Raw genomic sequence first — 20,079 nt, forward strand, 5'->3', positions numbered from 1 at the left:
AAGGTAAATTTGCCCCACTTCCCGATTTCCGATAGAGCTGAAATTTTGCATACATTATGTGAATCAGATGAATTGCAAAATTATGATGACATGGAGCTGATCTGATGATGGAGACAGGAGGTGACCGTGGGAAGTCTAAAACAACTCAAACTAGTTGTGTTTGGGGTTATTCGAATTGCCCAGATGAGTATTAGTTGCCTGTGGAAAGAAAAATACAGTCAGCGATAAAATATTGTACTGAAAATTAATTTTTTGCCAAAAACATATTTATATAGTAGTGCAACTACTTAAAACAAAACATAAATCAAAATATTTAATGAAGTAATTTGATTTGTTCCCGAAGTTGTAAAAAAAAGAATAGTAGTTTTCTGTACTCTAAGAACAAATTAAATTATTTTCTATGAAAATATTTTAATTTGTGGTTTTTTCAAGTAGACACACTACTATTTAAACTATAAACTGAAATAAATGTCACATACGAAGGAAAAAATGACCAAAGCCTCCAGCTCTGGACACTGGAGGCTTTGGTTATTTTTTCCTTCGTATGTGACATTTATTTCAGTTTAGTAGTTTTCTGTCTGCGAGACAGAATTTCTTACTAAATTTTGAGACAGTAAGACGTAACTTTAGATTGGACAAACGAAAACTTCGGTCACTCCAACTGTCTTTACTAATCTGATAATCTGTTTACAACAAATAACAAACAAGGCACGAATTCCCCGCCGGGATGGCAGCCAAAAATTTTACAAAGATTTATTCACAAAGTTGCAAACCATATCAGTTTTGACACTGATTTACATTCCCTCCTAAACATAAAAGGTCTTAACTGCTATAAAATTTGTATTAACTTAAAATTATTTGTTGGGATCTTCTTGTTTTCTAGAAAAGTCTGATAATGTTGCGTTGAACTTAAAACGTTTGGTTAAAATTCTGAAGAAAGTTACGACAGAGCAGTCTAATTTTGAGTTCGCAAATGGCTGTTTTAAAGGCAAGTACAAATGCTTGAGCATTCTTATTGATATATTTCGTGCATGTAGGTGCAACAAGTCTCTGTCTTGCCAAATATTTTTGAAAATAATATGTTCAGTTACCATCAATAGTAGCGAATGAAACGACGAACTAAAATATAAGTCACCCTGTAACTTTCCTTCTTCTTCTTTGTTTGCCATGCCCTAACGGACGTCGGCGACCAAATTTGCCATCTCTCTCGTGTTCTTAGTCATTTCTGCCAGCATGGCTGCGTTATCGACATTTTTTTATGCTGTCAAGCCAGGTGACCCTCCTTCTTCCCCTTCCCCTCTTGCCATCAATTTTTCCTTCTAATATTAGTTGTAGTATATTATATTTGTCACTTCTGTATATGTGTACAAAATATGATATTTTCCTTTTTTTACCGTGATCAAAACTTCTAACTTTTTATCCATTTTATTAAGTACTTCCACATTCGTAACTCTATCGGTCCAGGAGATTTTTAACATACGCCTATATAGCCACATTTCAAATGCTTCTATTTCTTTCTTGTAACTTTCCAATCAGAGATAAATCTGTACAGTTTGTGTTTAAAAGTATCTGTTACAGTCTAACGCAGCGTAGTACGTAGGTGAACAATACGCGAACGCGAACACACTCCTGTATACCTCTTCAGGCAATATGTATCATATATCTTTTTTTTTTATACTACGTCGGTGGCAAACAAGCATACGGCCCGCCTGATGTTAAGTAGTCTCCGTAGCCTATGTACGCCTGCAACTCCAGAGGAGTTACATGCGCGTTGCCGATCCTAACACTCCTCTCCCTCGAGCTCTGGCAACCTTACTCACCGGCAGGAACACAACATTATTAGTATGGTCTAGTGTTATTTGGCAGCGGTTTTCTGTAAGGTGGAGGTACCTCCCCAGTTGGGCTCTGCTCTAGATCTGGAATGACATCCGCTGTCCTGTGCCCTACCACACAAAGCGAGATGTCATTCACAGTGCCCATACCTCTCTTTTGGACGTAGTTTAAGTACATACCCGGGTCCATAATCTATCTATCTATCCCTTCACATTGCACTGGCTTCATGTTAAACTCGTTCTGCGTGCAAAGCCCCAAATAAGTTAGCTTTTAATCTGTACGTGCTTTCTTTGCTGATAGAATGAAGGATTCCTAGTTTTAGTTTTATAATTTATGTATTATATATTATGTATTATATATTATATATTATATTTTTTGTATTAGGTATTATATGTATTGAAATTATTTATTTATCGTATGGCATCAATACACATCATCATCATATATTTAAGAGTTATACTCTTGTTGGTGGAGCGATTTCCATAAGTGTCGGTCCTCTGCCTTCTCCTTGACAGCCTGATACGACACGACGTTGAGTTTTTCCTTTACTTGATCTATGTATGTTCTCTTTGGTCTGCCCCTCCGCCTCCTTGCCTCAACTCTCCCTTCAATTATGTTCTTGATAAATTCGTCGTGTCGTAGCAGGTGTCCAAGCATCTTTCCTCTTCTATTTTCTATGGTTCTCAACAAACTCCTCTTCTCTCCTACCATGCGTAAAACCTCTTCATTTGTTTTCTTCTCCGTTCAACTGACCTTTGCCATTCGACGCCAGCACCACATTTCAAAAGCCTCCAGTCTTCACACACAATCAATACACACACTTCTTAAATTAAACTTAACATTAAATTAAATTAATTAAACTTATTGTATTTATTTCGATGGTCTTGCATTTTATATTAAGTTTTAATTTAGCTCTGGTATTTATATTTTATTAGTAGTAGTAGCACCGCCCACAATCTCTCTGCTTTACCTTAAGATTGACTGTTAGAGAATGCTTTTGGCATTAAGTCCACTTTTTGTTAGATAAGTTTTTCGTTTGTGCAATAAAGATTAAATAAATAAATTCTTCAAAGCCGGCTGGCATTTTCAAATCTACTACGGGATATTTTCCTTAGTTGATATTAAATACCTTTACTTATATTATAATATTACTGGAAATATTAGCTTTTATGTTTAATTTGTGAAATTAATTGTCAGTGGGAGGACACCCTAATAATTGTATGATTAAAATAACAACGGAATTAAGATCTTATGGCTCCTTTACACGATGGCCCAGCGCTGGCCCAGCGAGATGGCCATGCGATGGTTATGACTCCTCTACACAATGGCCCAGCGCTGGCCCAGCGAGATGGACATGCGATGGTAATGACTCCTCTACACGATGGCCCAGCGCTGGCCCAGCGAGATGGCCGTGCGATGGTTATGACTCCTCTACACGATGGCCCAGTGCTGGACCAGCGACATGGCCACGCGATGGTTGAAAGCACTATGGAATGGGCCACGCACCATATAGATGCGTCCGCACCATCGCTGCCCCACTACCTTTGACGTGCGGACAAAAAACAAACACTGTGGCCATCCCATCGCCATCCGACACCACTCCCCTCTCTACACGCTGGCCCATCTTAGTGGGCCAGTATGATGGCCCATCGTGTAGAATAGCCATTAAATTAAATAACCTACAATTATTAGGTAAGGTCAATAAGGTTAAGTGTGGCTGCGGGATAAGGGTGGATTCAATTCACTTGTTCAACATAGGTAAGTTACAAGATGTTAAATAAATATTTCAGTATCACTGTATTTTTTTTTTTATTATAAACTGATCGGCGATTGGTCCTAGTCACACCTGATGGAAAGTGAAGACCGGGCCTAAGATGGAGCTCAACGGTTCAGTAACAGCCTATTCACTCTTGTTTTAAAGAGACCGAGGTCATATTGATCAGGGAATACAGATGGCGGGAGCGCATTCCATTCCTTAGCCGTCCGCACCAAAAAGGAGGTACCAAAAAGTCGTGCCTATTGGCATACAAATTCAATAAATATACACAGTAATCATTATATCACAGACAAACAATAATAGTTAAAACAGGGTTATCTCATGCAGTAAATCTTAATTAGGTAATTGTAATGTGACAAAGCCTGCGCTGTGGATCTGATGGTATGCCTTTTTTTTTTGGTTGATAAAATTTTCATTATATTAGAAATATAATCTTAATCATTTCATTCCATTTGGAGTTGAAACTCTAGGTCCATGGGGTCCCAGCGCGCATGTTGTTTGACGTAACTGGTGACCGAAGAGCTGGCGGCTTTCTCGCACATCGTATCAGCATTGCGATACAGCGGGGAAATGCCGCCAGCATCCTTGGTACAATGCCTCAAGGGCCTATTTTAGATTTAAGCTAGTTATTAATTTCGTTTACGTAGTACCACTGTATATATCTTGTATGTAAATAAATGTAATGAATTCTTTAAAAAAAAACTTAATATAATATGATAACAGTAGTCAGGATTCATTGTCAAATGTCAATACATTAATTCACAAATCAGTCAAAAATTATGTTATAGAGTAATACGCTTTCTCTGTAAGAAAAGCTTTTAGGTTTCTTTTAAAAACATTATCCTTGTCCTTACATGCTTATTATGTTCACATAAGGAGTCTTCATTGTCAATCACGCGACTTACGATAATCGCGTAGTCGCGTAAAGTATTTTTTTATTCGCAATAAAACATGGTTAAATTTGTGGTAAGTAAAAATTCCTGTATAAAAATATATGTTGGTATACAATAGCATGCAAAGTACGGCTATGGCGGCCAGCAAAATATTATCGGCGCGTGTCGATAACTTAGTATAGGTTTGAGCACGCGCTGATTTAGTTAAGATAAGGTCTGTACCGCCGTAGATTAGGATGTATAAAAACAGTTGATTATGTTGTAATAAATCAGTTTAAGTTAACCCGACAACGGTACCTTTTACTCACCCAACTCCGTTCCCCTAAAGTGGTGACCCCGAGTGGGGTTCCCACGGGGACCGACGTGCACGATTGCCACTTCGCTACAGTGGTAACCCGTCGAAGGAACACGCACCTACTGAGATGTCTACACGAAGAGCTCCAGTGAAGAAGCCTCGGAAGTAAGTGTTGACTGCGACATTCAATTGCTGGTCGAGAAGGACTGACAAAGTGATCTCGTCTCAATTTGATTTCGCCACCCTTCCATCAAATGACATCACCGTTGCACTCCCATTATATTCCGGTTTCCGGATTCTTGGACCACAAAATATCTTCAGAAGGAAGAAGAGATAATTACAACGAGCATGACATGACCTCACCATGGCATCAGATATCCACCAACGCTTTATGGCAAGAGGATCCTGATTAATCCTGATGTGGCACGCAGCAAACCTAGCGACCCGACTACTCTCCACTACTAGTCGTCGCCCTCAACGCTCGCCTTGTCGGCTCCGAGTACCCCGCTCGTCACAATGGCTCGAGATTCTCCGCTCGCCACCCTGGCTCGAGCATTTCCGCTCGCCACGCTGGCTCTGAGCACCCTGGCTGCACTCTTCATACGTCCGCCCAGACGTATTAGAAGACATCGGCACGTCTCCGTTTCTTCCAAGAACGACAAGTTTAAGGAAAGGCTACAACGGGAGGGACTGTCACAACGCATCAGGAATATATTCAAGGAAATTCACGCCAAATTGCAAATTAATTAAATGAAGTCATTCCAGCTACATATTATAATTGTTTTGAAGCCGCACTCAAAAATGCAAGCAAGCACAATACGCGACACGCGCGAGGAAATTATTGTCAACGCAGCACGCGTCGAGACATGCCGCAGCAATTCATTTTCAAGTTCACGGGCGCGGAGCCGTGATTGAAGTTATAACGTCGTGGAAGTGGAATAATCGTATCGTAATCGTAAACAATAATCGTATCCTGTTCAGGTCAACTCCTGCGAAGGACCTGGTCGTCAACCCTACCGGTTGACTAAGGGGGGAGTACTATGGCGGTCAGCAAAATATTATCGGCGCGTGTCGATAACTTAGTATAGGTTTGAGCACGCGCTGATTTAGTTAAGATAAGGTCTGTACCGCCGTAGATTAGGATGTATAAAAACAGTTGATTATGTTGTAATAAATCAGTTTAAGTTAACCCGACAACGGTACCTTTTACTCACCCAACTATGTTCCTCTAAACTAGACTTTAGATTAAACCCTAAACTTAGACTTAAAGTATACGTACCTAACTACCTAGTCGTAAGCTCGTGACATATTAATTCGCCGCTATACTTACTCAACCTCGTATCTGCAAGTACTGCCAGCACGGGTAGTCTATCTCGCGGCGAGATACTGTCACGCCAATCATGTGCTAGCCCGGCTGTTAGGTAGCATTAGAACTTAGAACGGGGTCCCTTTGTTTGACATAATTATTGAAAGTCATAATTCTGAAACCGTTAACTTTTCAGGATTATCCCCAGGTTATCTAGATAGGTTAGGTTTGTTTTATGGAAATCCTGAAAAGTTACGCGTTTCTGAGAAAAACCAAATTATGACTAACGAAAATGTGGATAAACAATACATTATGACTTCAAACCATATGGGAAACAACAGAGACCCATTAGAACGACTCCTAAGACGATAACAGAGAACCTTTAAATATAAATGTCCTACAAAATTTGTGAGCTTCATTTGAAGCTTGCTTATTAACAATATTTAAGCGCTCCATTGTAATTCCTCCATTGTAACTCCAAGCTATAATTCGTTTTACTAAAAATTATGTTTGAGGTACGGGAAAAGCGTTTTTTTTTTTCTTTTTATCACAATTTAAGTGGCGTTTCAGAAACTAGCATATACAGTCAACTGAAGAGAAAAGTCAACATTTAATATAATGTAAATACTTTTTAGTTATTTATTTTAAGATTAGTTTTATTTATTATTATTTTTAGTTTTCAAATTTTAATTAATAAAAAAATATTATAAATGTAATAAATCAGTAGGTATTGCTTTCGTTGCCGCATTGCTGTCACAATTGATTGTTTACTCGTTTTATTAATGAGATTGAGAGTGACATCGACCGTTTCCCATTACTGCAACAGAACTGCTACAATCGCAATTGGAATTATACCCTAATACATTCGCAATGCAAAAAAAACTTAAACCATGCTTAAGCAAACGAAAACCTTCATTAACACCCCTTTGTTCAAATTACGTAAAACTCTAAAAGCACACTTTTAGTAGGTAAGCCCTGCATAACAGCCGCAAGTTGAATTCAAAAACACATTCAAAATTCTAACGTATTCCCGCGTAATAAAGTACAAGTTAAAACTAGTTTTATATAATCACATACGGTTGTTATGTCTCGTGGGAGCACATACGTTTAATTTAAATTACACTAGGAATAGTAGGAGTCCTTTGCTTGCACTCATAGACGAAATTATCTGAGAGCGCCAGACAGACTCGAGTACTGTTTGTCTTGTATTAAAACGTGGTAAGTAGGTCGTAGTTTTTAATGTTTTTGGTAAATGCTTGGTGTTATATATGTATGAAATGTGGGGTAGACTTAGTAGTACTTTGAGGGTAAGCCCAAAATAAATCAGTTGTGTCGTTGACTTGGAGTTTACTTTCGTCTAATACTCATAAAAAACCCTTAAATATTACTGGCGACGAGGATGGGATGGGATTGGAAAATTAGGCGTGATCTTTTTGGGGCTTATGATTTCGCTATGTCCGTTTTTAGCTGTGTGTTTCTTTGTCCGTTCGCGGATTAGGGTAGTTACCGTTAATACTAAAGCTGCAATTTGGCATGGGTAGACAGGTACGTATGTACATACGTACATCAGGATAGGCATGTTCCTAGAAAGTCAGGCAAATTGATAATAAAATAAAAATCATTAAACTAGAAACAATTGACTATAAAGATAACACTAGGAATATTTTACAAACGTAAAATTGCTTAGTTTTGAAAACGAAAGTTCAAGGTTTAATTGAACATAAAATTTATTGAAAATTTTGTTTTAAGAAAAAATGATTTAAAAAAAAACATTTTTAAAATATCTGCAAGTGTTTATGTAAAAGAAACACCAACCAACTAAAGAATTATCTATAAATGTTGGCATAGCAATAATCACTTTCCAATAATCAGTTGCAAACATCATAATAAATAATATTATAGGACAATCTGTAATTGTCTGCTAATTTAATTGCCAGGGGCCCGTTTCTCAAAAGCTTGTAAATTGTAATACTATCGAATGTCACTTTTTGACAGCTTTTGTTAGAAAGGGACTTCCACTTGTATTACAAGTTACAAGCTTTTGAGAAACGGGCCCCAGCAGAATTGCACTATTGGTGCAATTGTTATGACGCCATTCATTTATTACGTGAAACAATTTTGCCAGATTGACCCCCTCCCGCCCATATGTAAGAAAAAATAAGAATAGGCCGACCCCCACCCCCCCTGTTTAATATTTATTACATAAGAATCTGAAGGCAAAATGATTACACATCGAGTTTGTTTTTGTTTCGATTTTTAAACAAATAATTTTAGGCACTTTTATTTTGTACCAGCAAAAGTATAAAAAAAGTTTTTTTTGGCAATAGCAAAGATAGATATAACTCCGTAATAGATGGATACAGTCTAAGGAAAAAACGTGCCTCGAAAATCAAGAAAATTTGATTCTCGATCAGAGGGCGCTACTAGCTTAGGCCTACTGTCGTATAGATGGCGTTGACGGTTTCGTTTGTTATTTAACAATTTTAGCACATATCAGTGGAAGAACATGGGTCAAAATCATAAAAATAATTAATGCAAATAAAAAAAATCATCCATATTTAAATACATTTTATCGTATTTTTATAAATTTTCATTTTTAGTTTTAAAGTGTGTCGACAGATGGCAGTGAATTTACTGGGGTTACAAAATTTACTATGACAGTACCGCTCTATGGCAATATAAGTTACTCTATGGCAATAGGTAATTAACTTTGGCTTAATTTTATAGTTTTTCTTTGTCGGTACTCGCACGGATGCACGCATTTTTTTCTAAGCATAATCTTTCCTAGCGCATTTTTGTGATCTTATGTAAGAACTATCAAGCCGCTCCCACCAGTCCCACCCCCTGTAAGAAAAATAAGACCCCCCCCCTTCACCCTTAATTTGCCCTACGTAATGAATGAATGACGCCTATTTAAAAAAAAAAACAAGTTTTAATAATGTCAAATTTAATTTTCACAATATAATTGTTAAGCATTAAAAACGAAATATGTATAAAATAGAGTATAGGTATAGTAATCTAAAAAGCTTCTCTAATAAAACCTTAATATCTATTAGTTAGACATCTCCTTTACCAAATATAGTTGGTCAAACCAAATTGGCAGTAAATAAGAACAAAGAAAACTATACTCATCCTTTTCTTTTGGGTTGTAGTACTAGTGTAAGACAAAGATAGTATGATTCTCTCTGTCTATGTTTGAAATAAGACAGTCCTTTGACAAACTACAGTTGTTTTACCAAATATTGAAATGACACATACAACACCATATACACTTTACCAAATGTTAAAATGCCACATACAACGCCATATACACTTTACCAAATGTTGAAATGCCACATACAACGTTTTAATTCAAAGCGGCACAACGTCTTGCATAACATCTTTCTCATTGCCGACCTTTGCCCATGTCTCCCCTGCTACCCTTTCCTCCTCACAAATTGAAACTGCGGCATTCTACGATGAAACCTGATTATTATGTATCTAGGGCACAGAGAGGAGCAAAATTTGTCACCTGATTTTCTGAGAGGACATAGATTTTTCTCATTAGAGAAAGCAAAAGGTTAGCGAACGAGTGCTCACTTCAATTGTTTACAATCTGTAAAGTTGACGAAATATAAAGTGAGCTGATCTTGTTCTTTTTTCGAGAGATCGGCTTACTTTATATTTCGTAAACCTTACGCGTGTGCATAAATATATGTATTTCCATTTGTCCCCGACCGCCGCCATACATGAGGCGAGGACAGATGGGAATGATTCATATGAATGCACCTGTTCACATGTGCCCGGCGGGGACAAATGGGAATACACCAATAAATATAATGAACAAAAACCGATTTCTGAAAAGAAACAAGGCCAGTTGCTTCTAATTGTAGCGCTTTACAAATAAAACTGGATCTTAAATGAACCAAGAGAATTAATCAAAATTGTAATTTAACCTTACTCCTATTACCTTACAATGTTTCCCTTTAGCGGGCGGATGAAAAATAATTTCGTTCCTAAATGAAATTCGAGAAACTCATTGGTATACGCCAACATTTGGTTTGAAAGCAGCGCACTTTACCGGACTGGCCTTGATATAAAACTTGGATAAAAATGGGCAAATAAAACCGGCCAAGTGCGAGTCGAACTCGCGCACGTTTGTTGTTATACCGGCAACAGAAATGATCCTCTGTGAAAATTTCATCTGTCTAGCTATCACCATTGATAAGATACATCCTGGGTCACCAGGGTCTTAGGGAGTCTTAGTAATAGGGTCCCGTTTTTACCCTTTGGGTGCGGAACCCTAAAAAGTGCGGCCTATAAACTGATTGATAAAATAAAAAAAACAGTTTGAAACATACCTAGATTTTTTTTTAATTTTATTTAGCTTTACTATGGTGACAAGAAAACTATGATATTGAGTTAGGAAAACAAGAAGATTTGAGGAGAACAGTGTGGGAATGACGTCGGGATAGTAACCTACAGTTCAAACTCCAGGGAATTGGGCTGAATGAATGCAATAAACGATACACATCCCGCCTGTTTTCGGCCGGGCGTCAGTAAGTAGGTACTACATCTACTTGGTGACAAGTGTCAAGAAAATTTAGTATACATGTTTTATAATGCGGAATCTAATAGAAGTAATCTATCATAATCTTTGAAGTTATTAGGTTGTTAAGTATGATGTGGCAGGGTCGTTCAACTTTTTTCATTCCATTGGAAGTGTGATGACAGTGGCGAAATCGTGTTAGACGGTGTGTCTCGAAAAGTCTGGGTATTTTCGAAGTGTAAATAGACTTGATATTGTGAAAATGACACTTTCAGTCCGCTGTTCAGACGTTTAGCAAGTACATATAAAGAGCAATGAAGGTCATGTTGTATATATAGGTATATAAATTATATAGATATTAGATATATTACGAGTAGTTTGTGTAGGTATAATAAAGGCAAATATATACTAGACATACGGGCAGAAAATTTGCGGCATTTGCGGCAGTAATGCAGTCGGCAGTAATGTCCGCTGCAATATTGCTGCAGTAATGCTGGTGTAATCTGAATACGAACGATACCTTTACTAATGTTAATTTGTGAATGTTTTTGAACTGATGAAATTTGTAGCCAATACTTTCACACAAATCATATGTATAATTCTATTTCATCGTTCTTACGAGTTTTCTTTCTAATTAAGAATGTTACAGTTTTTTGCCGAAGCAAAATTGTATTCAACTGTGTTACACATCCAAATAATCACTCATTAAATCTAAATACGGCAAAATAAATGAAAAAGCTTGCTTGGTGCAAATTTAGACACAGAACATTTAAATATCCAGAGAAAAATGGGGACTACATTTGTAGAAGCAATGTACTATCCTTTTAAGTACTCAAACATTTCAACAACACTCCAATTGACTATCACGAGACTTTTACTCAATCCCACAATCGAACTTAATACTGTTCCAATATGGATAAGGCTTAAGTCCTAGATTATCCCACGAGTATATCGAACGTCTGAGAACCTACTTTATATGTTTGCTAAGTAAATTGTGGACTGAAACGCTTAGAGCTCTGTCAAAGGTTTGGAGAGCTTCTAGATGAGGTGTACCACAGATAACATAATACAATTTACATCAGATTCACCACTTATTAATTTTAGAATGGGAAGTCCTACCGAAACTCTGTGAGCACCTTATATAAGTAATTGTGAATAACATACATTTTTAAACTGAAATCCAAATCGTATCTAAATGATGTCATTTCTTTATCGTGTGTGTCGCTCGCGTCAATACATGTACGGACAAGTACGAGTGAAATGCACGATAACTAAATGACATCATTAAGATATCAGTTTTATGCCAGTGTACGTTTGAATTGACCTGTGATTCTCGAGAAATTTTGTTTTGTCAAGTTATGTTTTAGATTTTTTGGTTCACGAGCGCGTCTACATTTCATAGAGCCCGTAGTGTAATTTGTTTACCGTTTGTACCTCAAATTTTTCGGTTAAGGAAACATCGAGCGCTTAAATATCATCAAGATTTAATTACATTTCCAAAAGTGTCCGTTTTCCGCTCCCTACCGAAATGGGCCGATCTTTCGAAGTTATATTTAGGGTACATAAAGAGGCCATACTAGGAAAACCCCGGCCTATAAAACTAGGGACGAAAAACCCCTTGTTTAGTCTTGTTTTACAGTTTTTACGATGAGTAAGAAGCCTTTTTGCTGCCTTTAGTGATGGTGAAAATGTACGTTGTAAGTCCGTTTTACTTCTTGTAACCCCCGGCTACTAACAAGTAATTTAAAACACTCAAACCCTCATAAAAGTAAAAGACAGACAAGACCACGTGGATAGTGGGGTGGTTTGATTCGGTTTTGGGTGACCTTGAGATTTTGGTGGCCGTGAAGATGATATGGTATAAAAGTTAATGGCTTATAAATTGATAAAAAAACCCTGGTCACCCTCATACGACCATCACGTTTACGGTGACACTATTGAGCGCACCTTCGGCAATTTGCAAACGTGAAAACGTTTTTAAAATGACGAAACCGTTTGTAAAATGCCGAATCTTACAATTTGCCTGCGACATACCTATATAGATATATGATTCCTAAGAACGACACTTCCCTCTAGCGGTCATTCTGAGACTTATACCAAAAAAGTACACCCGCTTAAAAATAAAGGAAACTTTTTAAAACTACAATAATTCAAAGATAAAGCGTGTTCTTTTTAACAAATTGACCGAGCAATTCCAATTAAAAGTACCTAAAGATAAAAAATAATCCGCCTAATGAAACACGGAAACATTTTTGGGACTGACACTTGCAAAGTAAACTCGGGTCGATTGGAAAAGTTTTGGAGAAAAAAAAGTTTAATGAATTCGGACTGTTGTTTTGTTTCGCATAAATGTACATTAGAATGTAGAACTTTGATTCATCTCAGCCGAAAGACGTCCACTGCTAGATAAAGTCCTCCCTCAAGGATCTCCACAACGAACGGTCATTTGTTGCCCTCAACCAACGGTTTCCCGCGACTTTGGGGCCGCCGATGGGGCAGGAAGGTTCTCGAGTGGCGAATTTGCGAGAGTATGTATATTATTACAAGGTATACTATACTGAGATTTAGCGCCTGGCAATAACATATAGGTATAGATATAGATACCTAACCTATACAGACACAATGCGTCAACAATTTTTTTTATAAAATTTTCACGTGGTATTAAGGTTAAGCCAAAAAGTACTTTAAGGGATGTTTTGAGTGATCTTTAACAGCTATTTAAATGTTTCATCGAAATAGGTCCTCCACTTTCGTCTTAACCATCGTTTGAGGGAGTTACGGACTATTAAGTCCAGTTTTATAACTTCATACAATTCATTTGTGGTACAAGGACTTCCCTCTTATACGCCGCGCAATAATTCAAGAAAAACGCTTGTATTGCCAACCGCTTTTAATAAAGACATCATAAATCATATACGAAGACGTATACTGGGCCACAGAGCAGGCCGATTCCTTTATGACTATTTGATATGGTTAATATTTCATTTTGATGCGACCTTGATCGTTATACTCCAATCAGCGTTACGGCCCAACTAGCAATTTTCTCTTACGGATATGCTGATTTAAGAACTAAGGTGTTACAGCAGACTTACATGTGTCTTGACTATGACAGTACATCTTATAAAAGCATGATTTAAGATATTTTGTACTATAAGAGTATAGACATGTACTATAAGACATATGTATAAGAGTCCCAGGTAATAAAGAACGCCGATGTCGTCTCGGATACAAGCACTTATTCTCCATCCCATGTAGTAGAACTAACTATTCTAAAAATATGTTTATTAAGCGAGCATGTGCACTTTATAATGATAGTAACATTGTAAAAAATGTAGACATATTTAATTGTACCATAGGCTCAATAAAATTCTTATTCAGGACTAGTATGGAAATCTAGCCGCGATCTGTCAATATCTAAAAGTGTTAATATCTAAAGTGCTATTATGTCATGTTTGTCGATACCTATTCGCAAATTCTGTGTAACCTTTTACTAATCTGCTGAACTTAAGCCAAGATAGGTACTTTTTCGTGCTATATATAAAGATATGTTTAATAAAAATGGAAACTATAGGTCTAGACTAAGAGAAGAAACTGTAACAATATTTTATGTATGACCGTTTGTTTCATATTTAAATAAATAAATAAAATATAAGAACACTGACTTTTAGTACGTCCTCGTATAGAGGTTTATAAAGAATCGTTGTAAGACATTTATAAGATCAGTTGTCTTACAAGTGCATTTTCAAAGAGCAAGTTATAAGTATGTTATAAGAGTAAAAAATATAAACTCTTAGGACACTTGTAAGATAAAAATTTCCTAGTTGGGGGTTCGGCCACGACATTGCACGACTAGCTTAGGCTAAGGCGACCAATATGTGGGAACAAAAGGTCCGATCGCTGTGTCTTTAGGTGTTATCTTTCGCGGCATCACCAAATGGGGGCCTACGTAACCAGCGCTGGCTTTATAGCTAATTCGTGGATTCGTCTACTACGGCCCGGCCCTTGTAATAATGTACTATTATCTTTTATATTTATCTAAGTATACAACTTTGAGAACATATCATTTTTAATGCAGAATTGGCCTACGTAAACTGAACCACAGTAATTTCAAGTACATTCCGAGTTCTCGTGCTAAGTCCTTTCTGCATTCATTTTTTGCTGAAGAATAAAGCAATAGAAAAGATTTATAGTGGATTTAAATCATGGCGACGTCAGAGTATGCATAACTACTTACATTTAAGCGAAAAGGAATTGCGTTTGCGTAATAAGCTCCTAATTTGTGCAGTGCGCTTCATTTTAAGATATAACATTTTACTTAAGGAAGTTCCCTGAGCCAGATGGCGAAAAATCTCCTTATATGATCATGTTTTTCTAAGAGGCGTTGATATTCGTAGACGTAGAAAAAATATATGTAGTTCTTGACTATATTATCTTTAATAACATAGCTTCCGATACACGAATTATGACACTTCGCTCGATACAATTAATTCCCAAAGTAACCTCTAACTCGGACTTTTAATCAAACTTTACTCGGTTATTTATTATGTGATACTATAAACAAAAAAAGAAGAAAAAACAATCTTAACTTAAATAGTAATTCCATAGCTTTCGAATTTCGGTATTTTTAAAATAAATAAAAATCGACAAAATTCGATCAAAATTGACACTTGGCGTGCATGATCTTTCCAGTTCTTTCTTGCGAAATGTGACAGAGACAGCGGGAAAAAAGAAGTATTACAATTTTTTTAACGAGCCTATAAAGTGTCCCACGGCTGGGCAAACGCCTCCCCCCTACACTTCCAATTTTCTCGATTAACTGCAGCATCCCTCCAGTTGCTGAGAAATGCGTCCATCCCGCCATCTCTTTTTAGGCTGACCATGCCTACAGAATTATGTTTTTTTTGTGATAACAATATTTATTGTCCAAATTGTCTGTATTTTTTTGCCACCTAGAGGTCTAAAAAAGGTCTTAATGCCCATTATATTATTGAAAGGTATAGGTTTAGGCGGCTCGAAGCTATAGGTACAAGTGTAAAACTATGGGTGCACACATCATTCTCAAAAATATGTCCCATAGCTTTTATGTCAGCAAATTAAGAACTACGGGACATATTTTTGAGTAAGTTATATGCACCCATATTTTTACATTTGACTGTACCTATCATTCGCATTAGTACCACATATCATGTCAGTCGCGTTAGTCGTTTCTTACGAACGTTTAAAAAAAGTGTAATAAGTTAAAATTTAATGGAAAAGACCGGATTTTTTCAACGTATGAAACTTATTCTCCTTGAGTTCGATTTAGTATTTAGTCCGATTTTAGTCCAAGAAGGTTTTTCGATTTGGTATCTTAAAAATTTTTTATTCAAATTTGAGTGTAGATTACTCCTAAACTATTCTATTAAGGGAAATTAAGTGAATTAATAATAAAAGTTTCATTTTATCATTTGCAATAAACAATCGGAGGTAAAAGTTCGTGAGAAATGAGTAATTAGGTTTTTTGTTATGTCCTTCAAACTCGACGTAAAATAGTCCGGTCTTACCCGGTTATACTAAATACTACACTAAAAGGAACCGTAGTGTTCGGGCATTGTAATCTTTTTAATATGAGGGTATGCCGTTTCGGAGCAAATTCGGAGGTAGATTCAACACCTCTGACTGTCAATCACTTCGGCTCGGGCGCGCCCTGCAACGCATGTTCCTCTGTGTGTTAATATTTCCAAAATTCGGTATTTTGGTGGTGTTTCCGAACAATCAGTTTACAAGGCGTGTGCGACGACCTCTCAAGGCCCTGGAAGTGCTAGCTAGCTGAAGAAGGACCAGGATCCCCGAAAATCATCGGCGTGTGCTCAAGGGTAGTGGCTGTCCCATATTGGTTGATTGCAATGCCTGTCCTAAGTTTTTAATACGCTAGGGAACCTAGGAACAGCTGAGTTATCGAAGGATTCATAAATACGTGAACACGTAGAAATTAAATTGCCACTGTCAGCACGAACCGTAAGCGAGTCATCCGTAAAGGAAAACTCTAACAAACGAAATTCAATATCATCCAAGCATTTTCTCAGTTAACATTCTTTGCCTACTCGAATAATCACAACGCAGATATAAAAATACTTAGAAAAGAATAATAATTTATTGTCTCACTTACTTAATCGTACACTTACAAGATATTTAAAACAGAAAAAAATTATAATAAACAGGATTTCCTAACACTAACGCAGCGTACTACGTAGGCGAACAACACGCGAACGCGAAGCGAAGCGATGCGGCGCGGGGTGAATCAATCCTTTGATACCTATAGATGTGTCCTACGTGGGCGATCTCGTTGCGAACGTGAACTCCGTGGGCCCGCCGCTTCGCTTCGCGTTCGCGAGTTGTTCGCTTGCGTAAGACGCAGCGTAAACAAGAACAATTTTTATTCAAATTAAGCACGTACATACTACTTCGATGCTTAAGAGGAAAAAGGCTTTTACGTAACCGTTTTTCCATAAAAACACTCCCCAATATCCCCATTTTGCTCTCTGGATATTAATATTACACAACTACAATAATTTTGCGCAATGATGTATATTTTTGGGACACCGGTCCAACCGCTCTTAACCAAAAAAGTTAATACCAAAGCTTAAAGGGGCCCACTGATTATTAGTCCGCCGGACGATATCAGCCTGTCAGTTAGAATAAAAATTTGACAGTTCCGAACAACTGACAGGCAGAAAAAAGCCCCTTAAGTTCAAGTCTTGCCAAAGCGATGAAATTTTTGATTTCTCCTTTAATTCAAGAATACGGTAAGTAAATAATGAAATAAGTTTTCCGACGGTTAATTTGAGTTTGCAGATACGATTTCCCAAAATTTAATTTTTGAAGTAAAAGAGTGACATTTTAAGAGATAGTTCTAACAAGCCCAAAATCAATGAGATTGCGTTGTTTTCTTTCGTATAATAGTGCCTCTGCCTATTAGGTTACCGAACAGACCCTTGGACGCCAACGAGCCCAATGACCGATATATACGCACCGTAGGTTCGACGCCAAACACCGATTAATCGTTCACAGACCACAGAACAACATAGACCTACATGCATATGTACAAAATTCAATTTCAGTTTTGACACTTCGGTGACGTGGCGTCTGGATGTGGCGTTTTGTGTTTGGCGACGAAAAGGTTAACAACTTAAATTAAACCTTTTGGATTGCTTGTTAAGATCTTAACCCTAATTTGCGCCTTCGATTCTCTTTATATCCTTGTAGCTTACAAAAAAGTCGAAAAATTCCGTAATCGAAGTTCCGGGCCGGTCGTAACTTCGAACTGTCACCGCCAACGAGGGGTTAAAGAACGCCCGATCACAGATCACTTGCCTTATAGACACAGACAACTAACAGTAAGACGAAAAAAAAAAGATAAAACATGTCTCTTGTCTAAACATAACATATTTGTATGAGAAGTCGACTGAACCAAATTATACCTACATAATCATCTTCCTCACGTTGTCCTGGCATTTTGCCACGGCTCATGGAAGCCTGGGGTCCGCTTGACAACTAATACCAAGAATTGGCGAACCATCCATCCATCTGGCCTTCCAACCCAAAAGTTAAACTAGGCCTTATTGGGATTAGACCGGTTTCCTCAAGATGTTTTCTTTCACCGAAAAGCGACTGGTAAATATCAAATGATATTTCGCACATAAGTTTCGAAAAACTCATTGGTATGAGCGGGGTTTGAATCCGCGATCTCCGGATTGCAAATCGCACTCTTACCGCTAGGCTACCAGCGCTTCTCTATACAGGATATAATTCAAATTTCAATGATAAAATGGAAAGCCACCAACGCTTGTTTTACATAATACATAATATCTGTATATATTGTTTACCTAAAAAAGGTAATCATGCGAGTATAAAAGTTTCGAGTAGTCTATGTGTGTGTGTGTCTGTGACCCGCTTGTAAAGTTGACGTTAACTTATTACAGCTCGTCGAACTTAATACGGATCGACGATCTCCCGAATGACGCTTTGAATATTTGTTGACTTTTTAAATGACACCCCCACTTTAGTAAAATAAGCTAAATAAAAAGTTGACATTTGAGTTTGCTAGTAGCCAAGAATAATAGACACAGTCAAGTAGGATAACTGGGGACAGGAAAGGTTACATTAGACAAAGGAAATATCCATAATTATTATTAACGAGGCTGACAGCACTGTACTTTTTACAATCTTTGAATCAGGATTTACCAGTCTTAGAGTAAATATTTTAACTACCTAGATTAATTACATAGCCAAAAAATAGTCTTAAGTTACCCCTCTGTCCCCAGTTACCCCACTTTCGAAACGTCAGGATAAATAGGTTCTAAAGCCCATTTAATTCTATACCGTATTCTCGCGAAATTGATTATAAAATAAAACTATGAAAACGGATTATATCGCGTATATTGAATTTATAATACCCCCCGTAGTCACCCGTTGACCACGAACGCTGTAAAGGGTTTGAAACGTCGGGATGTATTATAAATTCAATATACGCGATATAATCCGTTTCTATAGTTTTATTTCATGAGTAACTATCGCGGTAACCGAAGACAATATTCCAACTGATTGTTATGAATGGTGATGTAGTTTGGTGCCTTACGTTCGTAAAACGTTTCGCGTAGTCTATGTGTGTGTCCGTGACCCGCTTGTAAAGTTGACGCTAACTTATTACGCCTCGTCAAACTTAATACGGATCGACGATTTCCCGAATAACGCTTTGAATATTTGCTGACTTTTTAAATGACACCCTACTTTAGTAACCGATGCTAAATATAAATTTGAGAATGGGGTTTTCTTACAGCAAAGAATAGACACCGTCAAGTGGGGAACTTGGGACAGGAGGGATAACATTAGACAATGGAAATATCCCTAATTATTATGAACGAGGCTGACAGCAGTGTACTTTTTACAATCTTTCAATCAGGATTTACCAGTCTTAGAGTAAATATTTCAACTAGCTATATTAGTTAAATAGCCAAAAAATTGTCTTAAGTTACACCTCTGTCCCCAGTTACCCCACTTTCGAAACGTCAGGATAAATAGGTTCTAAAGCCCATTTAATTCTATACCGTATTCTCGCGAAATTGATTATAAAATAAAACTATGAAAACGGATTATATCGCGTATATTGAATTTATAATACCCCCCGTAGTCACCCGTTGACCACGAACGCTGTAAAGGGTTTGAAACGTCGGGATGTATTATAAATTCAATATACGCGATATAATCCTTTTTCTTAGTTTTATTTTATGAGTAACTTTCGCGGTAACCGAAGACAATATTCCAACTGATTGTTATGAATGGTGATGTAATTTGGTGCCTTACGTTCATAAAACGTTTCGCGTAGTCTATGTGTGTGTCTGTGACCCGCTTGTAAAGTTGACGCTAACTTATTACGCCTCGTCAAACTTAATACGGATCGACGATTTC

General features: G+C 37.3%; 1 long non-coding RNA gene across 1 annotated transcript in view; it reads right to left on the reverse strand.

The window, feature by feature from the left end:
* Positions 1-1,646: 1,646 nt before the first annotated feature.
* LOC134742690 (uncharacterized) overlaps positions 1,647-20,079 on the reverse strand; it is a 272,093-nt gene continuing 253,660 nt past the window's right edge. Inside the window, exon 2 of the long non-coding RNA XR_010127954.1 lies at positions 1,647-1,789. This is a non-coding gene — a long non-coding RNA (uncharacterized LOC134742690). The remainder of the gene's footprint in view (positions 1,790-20,079) is intronic.

This window comes from Cydia strobilella, chromosome 7, assembly GCF_947568885.1.
Source record: "Cydia strobilella chromosome 7, ilCydStro3.1, whole genome shotgun sequence".
NCBI lineage: Eukaryota > Metazoa > Arthropoda > Insecta > Lepidoptera > Tortricidae > Cydia > Cydia strobilella.